Source organism: Acinonyx jubatus, chromosome C2, assembly GCF_027475565.1.
Source record: "Acinonyx jubatus isolate Ajub_Pintada_27869175 chromosome C2, VMU_Ajub_asm_v1.0, whole genome shotgun sequence".
Classification (NCBI taxonomy): Eukaryota; Metazoa; Chordata; class Mammalia; order Carnivora; family Felidae; genus Acinonyx; species Acinonyx jubatus.
Genome location: NC_069384.1, coordinates 130,756,218 through 130,770,379, shown reverse-complemented (window position 1 = coordinate 130,770,379; position 14,162 = coordinate 130,756,218). Strand labels below are relative to the sequence as shown.

The 14,162-nt window shown below is 43.8% G+C and overlaps 1 protein-coding gene across 3 annotated transcripts in view; it reads left to right on the top strand.

Annotated features, from left to right (window-relative positions):
• The window catches only part of HACL1 (2-hydroxyacyl-CoA lyase 1), an 89,842-nt gene that overhangs the window by 39,087 nt on the left and 36,593 nt on the right, over positions 1 to 14,162 (top strand). For 2 of the 3 annotated variants that reach the window (XR_008297989.1, XR_008297991.1), the window contains exon 18: positions 3,812 to 3,959. The gene's annotated coding sequence lies outside the window, so the exon portion shown is untranslated. Of the gene's footprint in view, positions 1 to 3,811; positions 3,960 to 12,890; positions 13,052 to 14,162 lie in introns of all 3 variants that reach the window. The other variant, XR_008297990.1, reaches the window with a different exon arrangement.

The following is a 14,162-nucleotide window of genomic DNA, read 5'->3' as shown; positions in this document are numbered from 1 at the left end:
TGATTTAATGAACACTCATGTGATCCTGGTATGTTGAATACTCAAGTGTCTCATAAAAACCGAACTTTGAAAGATTTGGGTTACTTTCTTGATTTAGGAAAACTAAATCTGGGGTGGGAAACGACTTCTTGGGTTAGTTCCTCTACTCATATTCTTTCTAAAAGCTTTCCTACATCATGAGATTGTTTGGGAATTCAGAATGCTACCCTGAAACTCCAAGCCCAATGCCTGGCCTATAGAAGGCATGCTGATGCGACTGTGTTTTAGGAATATATGACTTTGGAGGAGACACTGGCTGAATTACATCCTGCCTTGAGCAGTGTGGCTTCATGTTTTAAATAAATGGGTCTTACTTCCCCAAGTAGATAAGTCATCTCCTGGAAAACAGGGGTTGTGTGTTTTTACTTACCTTTTTTTTTTTTTAAGTTATTTTACTTACCTTATTTTTTTTAAGTTATTTTTTAAGTTATTTTTAAGTAATCTCTACACCCAGCATGAGGCTTGAACTCATGACTCTGAGATCAAGAGTCACATGCTCTTCCGGCTGAGCCAGCCAGGCGCCACTGTTTTTCCTTCTTTATACAGCCACCTGCTCTGCAGGGGTTCACTAAGTAATAGTTGAATGAGAATTCATGATGGTTAGAAATAACTCAGTGGATACCTTCTTTGGTTTTTTAACACATGCACCTTTGAAGTAGCTCCGTTTATCATGTGAAGTGAGTATATTTTCCTTAGGAAAAAAGGTCTCAACTCTGTTACAAAGAAGTAGTAGGACTTTTGAACCCCAAAGGAAAATGAAAATACGGATTCCAAAAATGTTTTTGTTCCTTTACTATTTGCAAGACTCTTCACTAGGCAGCAGGGAGCAGTGCATTCCCGTGTGGAATTGCCAGGTGACTGAAACAAATGGAAATTCAGAGTGACTAGGGTAGCATTTCATTTGAACGCATTAAAGAAAGTTGGAAACCAGTTAAATTCTAGATGGGAATTATGACTGAGAAACTCTGCTGCCTGCGTTGGAAAGTGAAATGTATACAGAAAGAAGTCTGAAGCATCTGGTGTTTCCTGGTTGCATTTGCTGCTGCTAATGTGACTAATGGAGTAATGTGGATAAAGGAAATTGAAGATCCTATGAATTCTCCCCATTGATGAGGTGCAAACAAAAGTATACCTACCTTGCTTAGATTCAGATCTGACAAGCAGCGCTGTCTACACCTCTGGCTTCCACTGGATTATCGTAGGATCTTCTGTCCCTTCTAAGGCCTTTTCCAGGAGAGGGGCTAGCCAGTCAGTGAACCCATGGTAAATCCAGGTTGTAAATTTACTCCGATTAGGGAGCAGAAAAAAGCACACCCAGAAACCCCTGAAGGAAACATTCTAAATTTTGACTCAGGCCTGGAAATATCCACAGAGATGGCATCATCCACAATTTTGTACTTTGTATCCAGCAGTCACTAAAATGACCTGTGGTCTGTGGAATGGTTAATCAACAGCCACATGGCTCATGCCCTGGTCCCAGCAGTTTCCTGGGAATTGCCTCCCTCCCTCCACTGATGAAGGTGGGCTCAGGAAATCAGATCTGATTTCACCTTAGCCTGAGTTTTGCTCATGCTGTTTCTACTGCAGTGCCCTGTGCACACCTGCCAATTTTTGCCATATGAAATCAGCTATATCCTTCAAGATCTAGCTCAAAAGACCCCTCTTCTGTGAAACTGCTCTCCCTCCCAGCACTCCTACAACACCCTGTATGGGCATCTGTCACCACTCAGAATGTTCACAGTTAATTCCCATTGCCGTCCCCCACTCAACTGAGTGTCTGCGTTCCCAGGTGTCACCCACCCCTCATCTTCCAGGGCCTGTGTCCTTGTGCTCCTGTTTGGCATGCTCCTCTGAGTTCACCCCTGAAGAGTCCACTTCCACATGGCATATAGCAATCTAAACGTCACAGACATTTTCTTGCCTGGGAGGTGACCCAGGAGGGGGTTATGTCCCAAAAGCTGCATCAGCCTCAACCAAGGATGCAGGGTGGATAGATGAGCCACCAAGAATCAGAAGCCCACCCTTACACCTGGGTATTCGATGAGCCCCACGATTCTTAGAGCAGGGTGGGGGAGGATGGCTGTGGGCCATGAGGCCCTGACATGACTGAAGTCGAATTACTAAAAATAAATATTTCTTTCACACTTGAGTGCTTTGGACTGAAATTTACACCCACTACACCCATAAACCATTTCATAACTCACTGCCATCTCGGCCTTCCCACCTTCCACCAGCCACTCTATCTTCCCCCCCACTACCCTACCTACATTTTCATTTGCCAGAATTTTCATGGTTCTCTTCATAGTAACCACTTGATTATTTTTGTATATTAATTTCAGTAGCACAAAAAAAACCCCTGGTATTTTCCTTAGACTGTGCTTTAAAATACAGTGTAATAATAGAAAAACTCAAGATTCAATAGGGCCAACAGATCAGGAGACCGTTGTCTTGAAAAGAGAAGTTTCTTACTATTCCTAAGAGGAGTGTGCCGCACCACTCAGGCCACAGAAGACCCAGAGGTCGATCTCAGGCATAGAGAGAAAGGGAACTAGTGGGCTGAAGTCTCTACCGTGATCTTGGGAAGAAAAAGGTGAGGCACAGTAAACAGGTTTAGGATTGGCTAGTTTGAATAATTTCCCAGGGCTCTGGAGTGTAGGGGCAGCCCCTGGTGACCTGGTGCTGTGACCCTGGGGTGGTTAGGATAGGAGGATGGTGGGGAGGGAGAAGAAGAGGAGTAAGGACTGTGATAAAGAGGGTGGTTGGGATTGTGGGTTCTGGATCATTTGGTTTTATTTGCTCTCTCTAGGAATTAACTAACCTGGGAGGGGCAGTCCCTCCAGGGTAAGCTAGCCCGGTGTCAAAGAATCAGAATTACAGAAAACAAAAAGACAGGGTTAATACAGAACGGCATTAAATGCATATTTCTCAAATATCAGTTCTTCTGATATTTGGAGAATTGAATCTTAAAGTATTGTTTCTACTAATGCTAGGGTATCTTTGATTTTTTGAAAGTGGGTTTTCTTTGTCCCTCAGTGGAGTTTTAAAGTTTTCATAGTAGCCTTGCCCCATTTTTATTAAATTTGTTCCCGGACATTAATCTGTTTTGTGCTAGTGTAAATAAATTCTTCTAATACATTTATAGTTAGCTATTATTTACGTATTTTGTGTATTAATTTCATACTTAATGGGTTCTCTTAAACCTTTTCTTCCTTTCCTAGAGAAGGAACCGAGGGGAGGTGGGGAGGGATGGGTGAAATAGGCAATGGGGATTAAGGAGTGACTTGTGATGAGCACCACATGATGTTTGGGCATGTTGAATCACTATATTGTACACCTGAAACTAATATTACACTTTATGTTCACTAACTGGAATTAAAATACAAACTTAAAAAATAAATAATTTTCAAAACACCTCTTCTTCCTTTCTTTTATCTGGTGGCATTGGTCGGTACTTCCAGAACAACTCTGACTAATACTGGTGACTGTGGCACGCACCACTTTCCTTCTGGGTGTTTTAAATTTTTTTTAATGTTTATTGGAGAGAGAGGGGGGGAGAGAATGAGTGGGGGAGGGGCAGAGAAAGCGGTAGACAGAATCCAGAGCAGGCTCCAGGCTCTGAGCTGTCAGCACAGAGCCCAACACAGGGCTCGAACCCATGAACCATGAGATCATGGCCTGAGCCGAAGTCTGATGCTTAACTGACAGCCACCCAGGCGCCCCCCTTCTAGGTGTTTTAGAATCAGCATATCATTTATCTGCTTTCTTCTTTCAGGAGCAGCAAAAGATGACAAGAGAATCTCCCTACAAGGAGTCACTGAGGCTGCAGGGCTTGAATGTCTTCCCCAAAGGATGTGAAATCGGAAAAGAATCCCTACCCTTTTTAAGTTGGCACTGGTGTTCCTGGATGCCTGGAGTAAAAGGTAACTCTTGGCAAATGAATTAGGGCTAGTTGGTGTGCTAGTGAACCATTTGTTGCCTAGGCTGTCTTCCTTCATGGCACTAAGACCAATGACAAGGGCAAACATATTGAGAAACTTGTTCCTCTGTAGACTTCACCTTCAAAATCTCGGACCATGTTCTTCTAGAAGAGTCAGCAGAGGATGACCTCCTTTCCCCCCACAGTGATGCATATATGGTTGGGGGCACCAGTGGGGGAGGGGCATTGCATGGGATTGAACACTCCGAGGGTTTTATTCAGGGAACCACCTGTGTGAGAGAAAACAAAAGGAGCAGGAAAAGGCTGAGAGAGCCATCAGACTGCCATGCAAACCTCACCCTGGGAAAGGAGGGAGGGAGAGAAGATTGGGCCCAAGCATTCCCGTTGCCTGCCGTCTGAGGAAGATTTGGCAAAGCTTCTGTCACAGTCCCATGTCTCCCAGGAACGGGCCCCCTTCATATCCTACTGGACGCAGACATCGGAGGGGAGCAGCACAATGCCTGGGAAGTGTGAGCTTGGCACACATCAGGCGATGGATTTTGGAGAAGCAGCAGCTGGGGATCTTGGTAGTTGGCTCCTCGTGGCTGCCACAGGCACTTCTGGAGGCCTCTTTACTGCTGCCTTTAGACTGTTAGGGCTGAAAAGTAGGGAGGCAGGGCCTGTTCAGGGCTTAAAATCCAAGGATCCTCCTGCAGCTTGTTTTTCAGTTTCGGGCCTCGACTATCCCTCTTGGACGGAGTAAAGTAAGCTCGAGTTTCCATCTTGGCTCTGCTTTGGTGTTTCTACAACCCAAGTCTCAGTTTCCTCATCTCTATAACGAGGATAATAGAAAGCCTAACTCATAGAGTTGTCTGGAGCACATGCTGTTTATAGGAATGGGTAGCATGAAACCTGGCACAAAAATGCCCCTTGATAACCGTTAGCCCCTCCCCCTCACTCCCTCTTCATGCCTCAGGCACCCACCGCTCACAGAACACAGGGTCAGGAAAAAGCTAGTTTTGTCCCTCTGTGGAGTCTTCTGGTAAGAAAGAGAAGTCCGCACGTCTGTATAGTTATTGTGTGCTTTGGACAGCTGGGGAACTGACCATGGTCAATATCTGGTTTGGCCGCCTTCCTTCCACACCTCAGCACAGGCCTGGGCTGTCAGTGTAAACTCAGGAAAAGGCACATTCATTTGAGCCAAACTGAATTAGCAGACCAGTCAGTGGCCGGGAAGTCACGTGCTGCTTTCCCAAACCAAATAGAAATTATTTTTAGATTATTCACTGTTTGGTATTATCCATGCCACAGCTCCCTCCTATTAAGGCACATCAGAGAAAATTGGCTTTGGCCAATTAATGGATACTTTGCAAGCCATTTGTCAGTACTGGGCCTCTGTTCTCATTTGTGAAGAGTGGTTGAAATTGACCAGTGGTTCTCAATCCTGGCAGCACACGGAAACCACCTGGGGATCTTAAAAATCTTGAATCCCAGGCTGCACTGTAACCCAATTACATCAGAATCTCTAGGGGCACAGGCATCAGTACTTTTAAAGCTCCCCAGGTGATCCCGGTGTGCAGCCCAATTTGAGAACTAGTGAAAGAGGGTTTCAAAGCTTCCTTCCATCTCTAATTCCAGGGACATGACCTTGAAGAGGTAAAGTCTATTTCTAATTTCATTCATAAAATAGGAATTCTGAGTGAATATTCCAGCAATTTTGTAATTTTACACTCTGCTTAAGTTCCCTGCTCACAATCATGTTCCTCCTTAAATTCATAATTTGTACTTTTTCTCCTACATAAATATTTGTTTCCTTCATGTGTCTGTCGTAATCTCTTATTTTCACTTATATAGTATGTTTGTGGCAGGTATATAGTTCACAAAATTGGTTGACTTTTCTTTATTCCTCTGTAATAGAACTCAGCTCCTGAGCTCCATTTCTACTTATCTTACGCATACGGCTTGATGAATTCTTAAGTAGGTATGCATCCGGGTAACCATTCCCAGATCGAGACACATAGCATGTCCAGCAATGCAGAGGGCTCCCTCATGCTCTTTCCAGTCAAACCTCCATCCCCCAGGGGTAGCCGCTTTCTGACTTCTATCACCAGAGGGTAACACTCATCTCTTCTAAGTGCTTCATCTATTTTCGATTCACTCCTCTCCCCTGTTTCCTTCTTACCTGAGGATGATCTCATTTTGGGGGGTCTTCCCTGTCATCAGGGGAGAGGTTTGCTTCAAGCCTGGCCGATTCCATAATCTCTGGGTAACAGACCGTTCCCAAATTTAGCAGCTAAATGCAAGACATTATTCTCTCTCCCAGCTTTGCAGGTTGGTGGGACTCGGCTGATTCTCCTAACCTCGCTTGGGGCCTCTCTCACAGCGGCCATCAGATGGCAGCTGGAACTGGGCCCGCTGGAGGCTCCATTGGCCTGGAAGTCCTGAGTTGCCTTCTTTACTCTGAGAAAGTAAAAATCAGCTCAGACCATGAATGTAAACATCTGCCTAGCCATTCATCAGGCTGGAATCAGAGACATGGATAATGTCAGACGAACAGTTAACAGAAGGAAATATTTTAGCCAAGGACACACTGCAGCTGGAAGTGCCCTAACATCCATCTTTCTCGTTCATGAGAAACTTTGCTTTCTAAAATCACAGATTATCAGGAATTTTTATCAGTAAGCGTGACATGCCCAAACAGCCTTGATTTGCGATGCACATGCAGAGTTTCTGGACACAGATTTCTCCATCTGTTATAACTTTATAGCATTCCGGGAAACAGGACCTCGGGGTCCGCTTCACAGTCCAGATCTGACATGGAATCCTTTACACGGAGCCTGCTTTGCTTTGAGCCAATTGAACCTTTGATTTAATACTGAAATCATTTATTTGTGTATTCTTAAATGGTGAATTTCGTGGTATGTGAATTTATGATCTATGAAAGATGGCATCCCAATTTTTTTAAATGATAGCCATCGAAAGAATTAGAATGTTATGTGTGGCTTTGAATCCATTGGCACTTCCTAGGCCAGCCAGGTTTATTGTCATAATCCCATTGCCCGGCTCCTAGCAGACCTCCATTGTTCCAATTTGTAACTGGGTTGGAATACTGAAACTCTCTCATGCACCCCCATCTTTTGTCCTCCGTCTGCACCCCACTCATCCTCCTTGAGCCCTCTCATCCCTCCTCATATAATGCATACGTATTCTGCAAATGCTTTGCATGAAAATTGTTGGCTTTTAATGTCACCTTACACTGAGTTTCCTCAATGACCTCAATAAAATGATTTCTTCAATTCAGAAACAAAGCACTCAGCTTCATTTATATTCCACCTAAACTCCATCCCTCCCTCCAATCCTATGCTAACTCTACCTTTGATGAGTCGTCCCGTGGTTCCTCTGGATGTGGTCTGTTTCATTGCAGTGGGCTAATAAACCTGACTTTGTGAGACTACAGGTTTGTTCCTGACAGCCATGAGCTGGTTGGTCTGGGACAGCCCTAGGCCCTTGGCACTCCTTCGAGTGGTCTCTCTGCACAAGCAGAAAGACCTGGGCTTTTCACAAAGCAGCTGACTTCCACCAGGGCACAAGTAAAAGCTACCAGGCTTTCTTAAGACTTTGGCCTGGAACTGTGTTACTTGTGCCATTATTCTCTTGGTTAAAGTGAGTGCCAGGGCCAACCCAAATTCAGTGTGAGAGAGGACTGCGCAGGCCCATGACCGTCAGGAGGCGTGGTTTCACTGAGGACCGTCTTTGGAGGTCAGCTTCCACAGCTGTCCTTTTTCCTCATGGCAGTTCCCATCTCGAAGCTTCATCTGCCTCAGACCCTGCTATTCTGCTGATCGCATCCACTTTTTGCAAACTGTCAGGGCTCTTTTGCCATCTTCTCAGTCCTTTCCACATCCCTCTGTGGCCCTGAGAAGTTTCTGGCTGCATTCTCCACACTGTCCTGGCATGTCCAGGGCTTCACAGGCCCCTCTGCCCGGACTTCTCCCTTAGACATTGTAGTGCTACCACCAGATGCCATGTTGGATATGGCTTCTCCTCTGGGTCTACGCTATGGGGAGCCAGGCCCCCCACTTCTGCCACGGGATTCCCAAAACCAGGCTGACCTACCCACCTACCTCCTGAGGAAGTGAATGCCACTGATTCAAGGAATGAAGGGCTGTGGGAAAACAAGAAAAAAATATGGAAGAGAAAATGGCTAAACTCTAAATAGAGTAGTATAACCTTTTAAAGAAAGCTCCATCAGTGAGACTGTTCTGTTTTAGGTAGCTATTAATGTTGAATATCAGTATTGCTGTGATCTGAGTTTAAGGTAATGATAATGATAAGGTTTGGCTAGCCCTTAAGAGCTTTCACACACATAATTTTATTTCATCTTTACAGCAACCTTTGAAAGGAGTGATTATTGTTATTCCTATGATAAGGAAACAGGCTTAGGGAAATCAAGTGACTTCCAAAATCACATATTGTGTGGTTTTATCTTGAAGGGACAATTTTATTTTATTTTTTAATTTAATTTTGTACTTTACTTTTTTATGTTTATTTTTGAGAAAGAGAGTACCGAAGCAGGCTCTGAGATGTCAGCAGAGAGCCTGATGTGGGGCTCAAACTCACAAACCGTGAAACCATGACCTGAACCAAACTCGGATGCTTCACCAACTGAACCACTGAGGCACCCCATTGAAGGGACAATTTTCAAAGAGAAAAGATTTGAAAGAGAACAAATGAAACTGTGATTTTGACATGAGGATTTCTGGAATTTTCCATTTTGATGATCTCACAAAATGCTTGGCTTAAGATTTAGGAAAAAAAATCAGTGTTACCTAAAGAACAGTGACAGAGTATGAGGAACAGCAGTGATGAAGTGATAAAGAAATAGATCGTAAAGCTTCTATTTAATTCGACATCCATTGAATCCCTACCATGTGCCATTCATTTTGCTCACCCTGTATGTGGCAAGATATGAGCTTCTAGGTTGCTTATCTGAGAAGTCATGAGATGAAACTTCTACCCTGGAACACCTACTGGGGTCTCCACACCAACTTTGGGCTGAGATTTGACTCAATGAGATTGATAATAAAGAGGATGCAGGTGAGATGGTGTTTTTCAAGTTGCAAGAGAGTATGAGGGGAGGCTGTTTTAGGCACAGAGGAAGAATCCGGGCTCTGAGGGACAGCCACGGAAGGGGTAAATCTAGCTCCTCAGCAATGATAACACATGGCAACATGCTCGGCCGTGTGCAATTGAGGCTGCTCCTCAAATTTCTGACAATATGGAACTAAACAGAACAGGAGATTGCTTTCATAAGAGCCAGCAGACATGGGAGAAAAAGGGCTCACCAGAGACTTTGTCTTTGGGGTCTTTGAAAATTGCTTCCCACTAGCTCTTTTAATATATCTTGATCCTTCCTGTAAACAGTGCATAGTAAACACTTTACATTCATTATTTTTAAAAGGCCAATTATATTCATAAAACAATAAGTAAAGACAGACTCCATTTTATTTTTATTTTTTGAATGTTTATTTACTTTTGAAGGAGAGAGAGGGCATGAGTGGGTGAGGGGCAGAGAGAGAGAGGGGGACACAGAGTCCAAAGCAGGCTCCAGGCTCTGAGCTGTCAGACCAAGGTGGGGCTCAAACTCACAAGCCTTGAGGTCATGACCTGAGCTGAAGTCAGACACTTAACTGACTGAGTCACCCAGGTGCCCTAAGCCATACTCCATTTTAAATACAAATAGACCACTATGGCTGGAGAGAGGTCACCAGCAAAAACAATGGTGGTATATATGGCTGGTGTCAGATGTCAGAGAAATGACTGCCTGTATTCTCTTCTGGAATTTTTATGGTTTCAGGTCTCATGTTTAGGTCTTTAATCCATTTGAGTTCATTTTTGTGTATGGTGTTAGAAGGCAGTTCAGTTTCATTCTTTTGCATGTAACTGTCCAGTTTTCCCAGAACCGTTTGTTGACGAGACTGTTTTTCCCCCAATATGTATTCTTGTCTCCTTTGTCATGGACTTATTGACCATATAATTGTGGATTATATGTTCCTGTTCCATTGATCTGTGTGTCTGTTTTTGTGCCAGTACCATACAGTTTTGATGACTACAGCTTTGTAGTATATCTTGAAATCTGGAATTGTGATACCTCCAGTTTTGTTCTTTCTCAAGATTGCTTTGGTTAACATTCAGGGTCTTTGGTGGTACCATACAAATTTTAGTATTGTTTGTTATAGTTTTGTGAAAAAATGCTGTTGGTATTTTGAGAGGGATTGCAATGAATCTGTAGATTGCCCTGGGGGTAGTGTGGCCATTTAAAAAATATTAATTCTTCCAGTCTATAAGCATGGAGTATCTTTCCATTTGTGTCATCTTCAATTTCTTTCATCAGTGTTGTATATAGTCTTCAGAGTACACGTTTTTCACCTTTTTGGTTAAGTTTATTCTCAGGTATTTTATTCTTTTTGGTGCAATTGGAAATGGAGTCGTGGGGAGCCTGGGTGTCTCAGTCGGTTAAGCATCGACTCTTGATTTAGGCTAAAGTCATGATCTCCCAGTTCATGAGATTGAGCTCCATGTTGGGCTATGTGCTGACAGTGCAAAGCCTACTTGGGATTCTCTCTCTCTCTCTCTCTCTCAAAAAAATATTAAAAAATAAAATGATTAAAAAAAGTAAATGGAGTTTTCTTAACTTCTCTTTCTGCTATTTCATTATTACTGTATAGAAACGCTACTGATTTCTGGGAATATATTGTAGTTTTCTTTTTCTTTTCTCTCTAAATGTGTTTATAGTTGTATACCGGGACTAACAAGTTTGATCTATTTGAATATAAACCATGTCAGCTTTCTTTGACAGTGTGACTCAGCTTAGGCTAATAGGTTTGAGGATGATCCAGAGAAAAGTAGAACAAATTGGCTATTTATGGAGCCAACTACTAATATAAATGGAAATGCTTTTAGCACATGTTCTTTCCAAGAATCTCCCAGACTGACTGAAATAGGGCAGGAATAAAAATGGAAAATTACTTTAGAAGGTCATTTGCATTTTGGATGCTACCGCTTACCAGTTGCCTTGGGTTTGTGGAGTTCCTAATTCAAGAACCATTCAGTTTTAAAAATGCAATTCAAACTGATACATAAAGGGGGAATTGTAGAAGAAATTTGGAGTCTATATGAAAGACAAAAAAAGTAATGAGCTATATATTTAAATTGGCTTCAATTCAAAGTATGTCTTTGAATTTGCAAACCACAGGCCTCTTCCAGAGAATTTCTGCACCAATAAAGTGAAATATAGTTACAACTGTAATCTGGAAATAAGGTTATACATGCTTTTAGGGTGAATACAATGGTAAAGGGAGGGGAGGAACATAGAAGATGAGACCAGAAGAACACTGCTACAAAGTAGAATTCTCTAGGGCAGTTATAAATTTGTCCAGAATTCCCCATTGAAACAAATGGTCATCTGGATAATTATGCCCCAATAATTCAATCACTGTGGATACACTCCTTTTGCTAACTGAACCTTAGACTAGTGGTTCTTAAAGTAGACCGCAGCAACAGCACCTTGAAATCTAAGAAATGTAAACCCCCACCCAGCTTCGAAGACATTCTGAGTCAGAAACAGAAATCTGTGTTTTGACAAACCCTCTGGGTGATCTGGAGCATGCTAAATCTGGTGCGTGCCAAATCTACTTACTCCACATTCATAGGTTTTTAGTTTTAGACATCTAAGAGAGAAAACTTGGCCCCTTTTTTTTTTTTTTCCTGTCCAGATCTGTGAGATTTTCTAGCCTCCAGATCTGTGAGAAAACACATTTGTTTGCTGAAGCTACCCAATCTGTGGTGTTATGTTAGGGCAGCCCTAGCAAACAAATACACTGGGTTCATGCATTTTTCAGGCAACGTGTGGAGAATCCCAGACTGTAATTGACAGTATGTCAGCATCTTCCTCTCTGAAGTCTATTTCTCAGGGGTTGATGACATTTATTTCCTGAAGCTAGAGCTGGGCTGAGCTGGTTCTTTCGTCGCGGGCCAGGTGGTATCACTGACATGGGAGGAGTCTGGCACATCATAGAGCCTGGGGGAGGCAGGTGGGAGCCAAGGCCCTCACAAAGGCACCAATTCAGAGAGGGACCTCTGGAACCTCACATTTAAAGACCAGCCTATGCTCAAGCTGCCTTACATGTGTCATTTCATTTAAAGCTGACTCCTCTGCAGCTGCAAACTCATGATTCCCTTGGCAATAGAAAAGTCTGTTCTGAAACAACACAACGGAATTCTTGATCCAGTATGAATCACTCTTTTTTTTTTAATGTTTTTTTATTTATGTTTTTTGAGAGAGAGAGAAAGAGAGCACAAGTAGGGAGAGGCAGAAGGAGGGGGACAGAGGATCCAACGTGGGCTCTGTGCTAACAGAAGCTAGATGTGGGGCTCGAACTCATGAACCATGAGATCATGACCTGAGCCAAAGTAGGATGCTCAACCTAGATGCCCCAGTGTGAATTACTCTTAAGGTTTTGGATGTACTGCAGTGTAGTTTATCTGTCTTGTGTATACCATCCAAACCATTTCATTAACCGATTTGACACTTTGAAGGCCTGCTGTGTAGCTGAGTTGATACTTAGGGGAATAAAGGGATCAAGCAGTCATGAGCCTTGTGCTCAAGTGATTAACAACTTACTCAGAAATAAAATACAGCTAAGTAGCATAAGGTTGAACACACAGACTAGATCTATACTCGTATTTGCATATATACATACCCACATAAGTATTCTTATTTCTGAGTAGTTTAGATTGCCCCTATTATGTGGCAGCATTGTGTAAGGCAGTTTAGAAGGCTATATCAAATCCATACTGTTAAAGAGGAGACCTCTCTCCCCATACTTCCACCCTGGGCCATCCCCTTCTAAATTTATGTCTCCATGTTTTTTAGAAGGAAAGGAGTTATCGGTCTGGTTGGTCAGAACCCAGGACATGGATTGGGCCATTTTGCCCACGGGCAGCGTCACTCCACGTTAAAGATCAGCTTTGTGGGAGAGCCACCTGTCCTTCTGTACATGGGGTCAGGAGGCTTCCTAGGGGCTGCTTACCCAGGTGTGGCCTCTGTTGCATCTTCTTCATTCTTGTTCCTGTGGTGGGGGCGGGGGGGGGGGTGGGGGGGTGGGGGCGGGGGGTGGCGCGTGGAGGAAGGAAAGCAGAAGCTCAAAGAAGGGCTGGCCATCACAATTCTTTGGGGGAGGAAGCAAGCCACCCTCTGTGGCTTGCAGGCCTAGCCAAGACCTTCCAACTCAGCCTTTCCCAGACTCTGGGTTGTTACAAGTAATAAAGTGTTCCCATTTGGCTGCTGTAAGGCTTGCGTGGAGACCCCTCCTCAGGAGTCCTGAAGGGAAAAAGCGGAATCCTGAGACGTGGGTATTTCTAGCCCAAGGAAACTCTAGGTTAATCACTTCTACTTCATAGAGATAACATCAAGGAATATTATCTTTATTGAACTCCTGAAGAGTTTCCCCACAGTGAGTGGCAGAGTCAGGATTTGAACTGGCTAATGGCTTCAAAGCCATGCTTAAACTGTGGCTGTTGACCCCACGCACACTGCCTTCAAGTGCCAAGAATGAAGATCCAAGAATGTGCTAGGGAAGTTCCTGGGGGCTGGGGGGTAGAACACATTCCTCCTGGCAAACTCTTCGTGGAGAGGAAACATTTGAACCTGAGAAAACTGGGAGCATTTGGACATGAAGGGGTGGGAGTATAGAAGAATAGGTATTCTGGAATTGACTGTCAGGCCAGGGAGAACACAAGGCAAACTGTCCCTGCTAGCAATTCCCAGCATGAGTGGGAGCTGGAATGCACTGAGCACATATAAAATATCCCCCATCCAGTCATTGTAGAGTCATTCCCATTTGGAAGTGACCTTCTGCTCTTCCAGGCTGTCAGAATCTGCCAGCATCTGTCACCTAGGCTCAGCCCATTCTGTTTCCCTCTGAGGACTCTGGACAAGAGGCCCTGTTGGTGGCCCTGGAAAGGCCATGTTCATGCCCACTCTAAGCCCTGGGCCAGAGTAGTTTCCCTCACCCACCTGCCCTCTCCCTGTGGTGTCTGGGCCCGGGGCTGAATAGTACAGTGTAAAGAATCCACACTTTGGGGTATGCAGCCAGCTTTGTGTTCTAGCTCTGCTGCCTTGGGCAGATGACCTCAATTGCCTTTA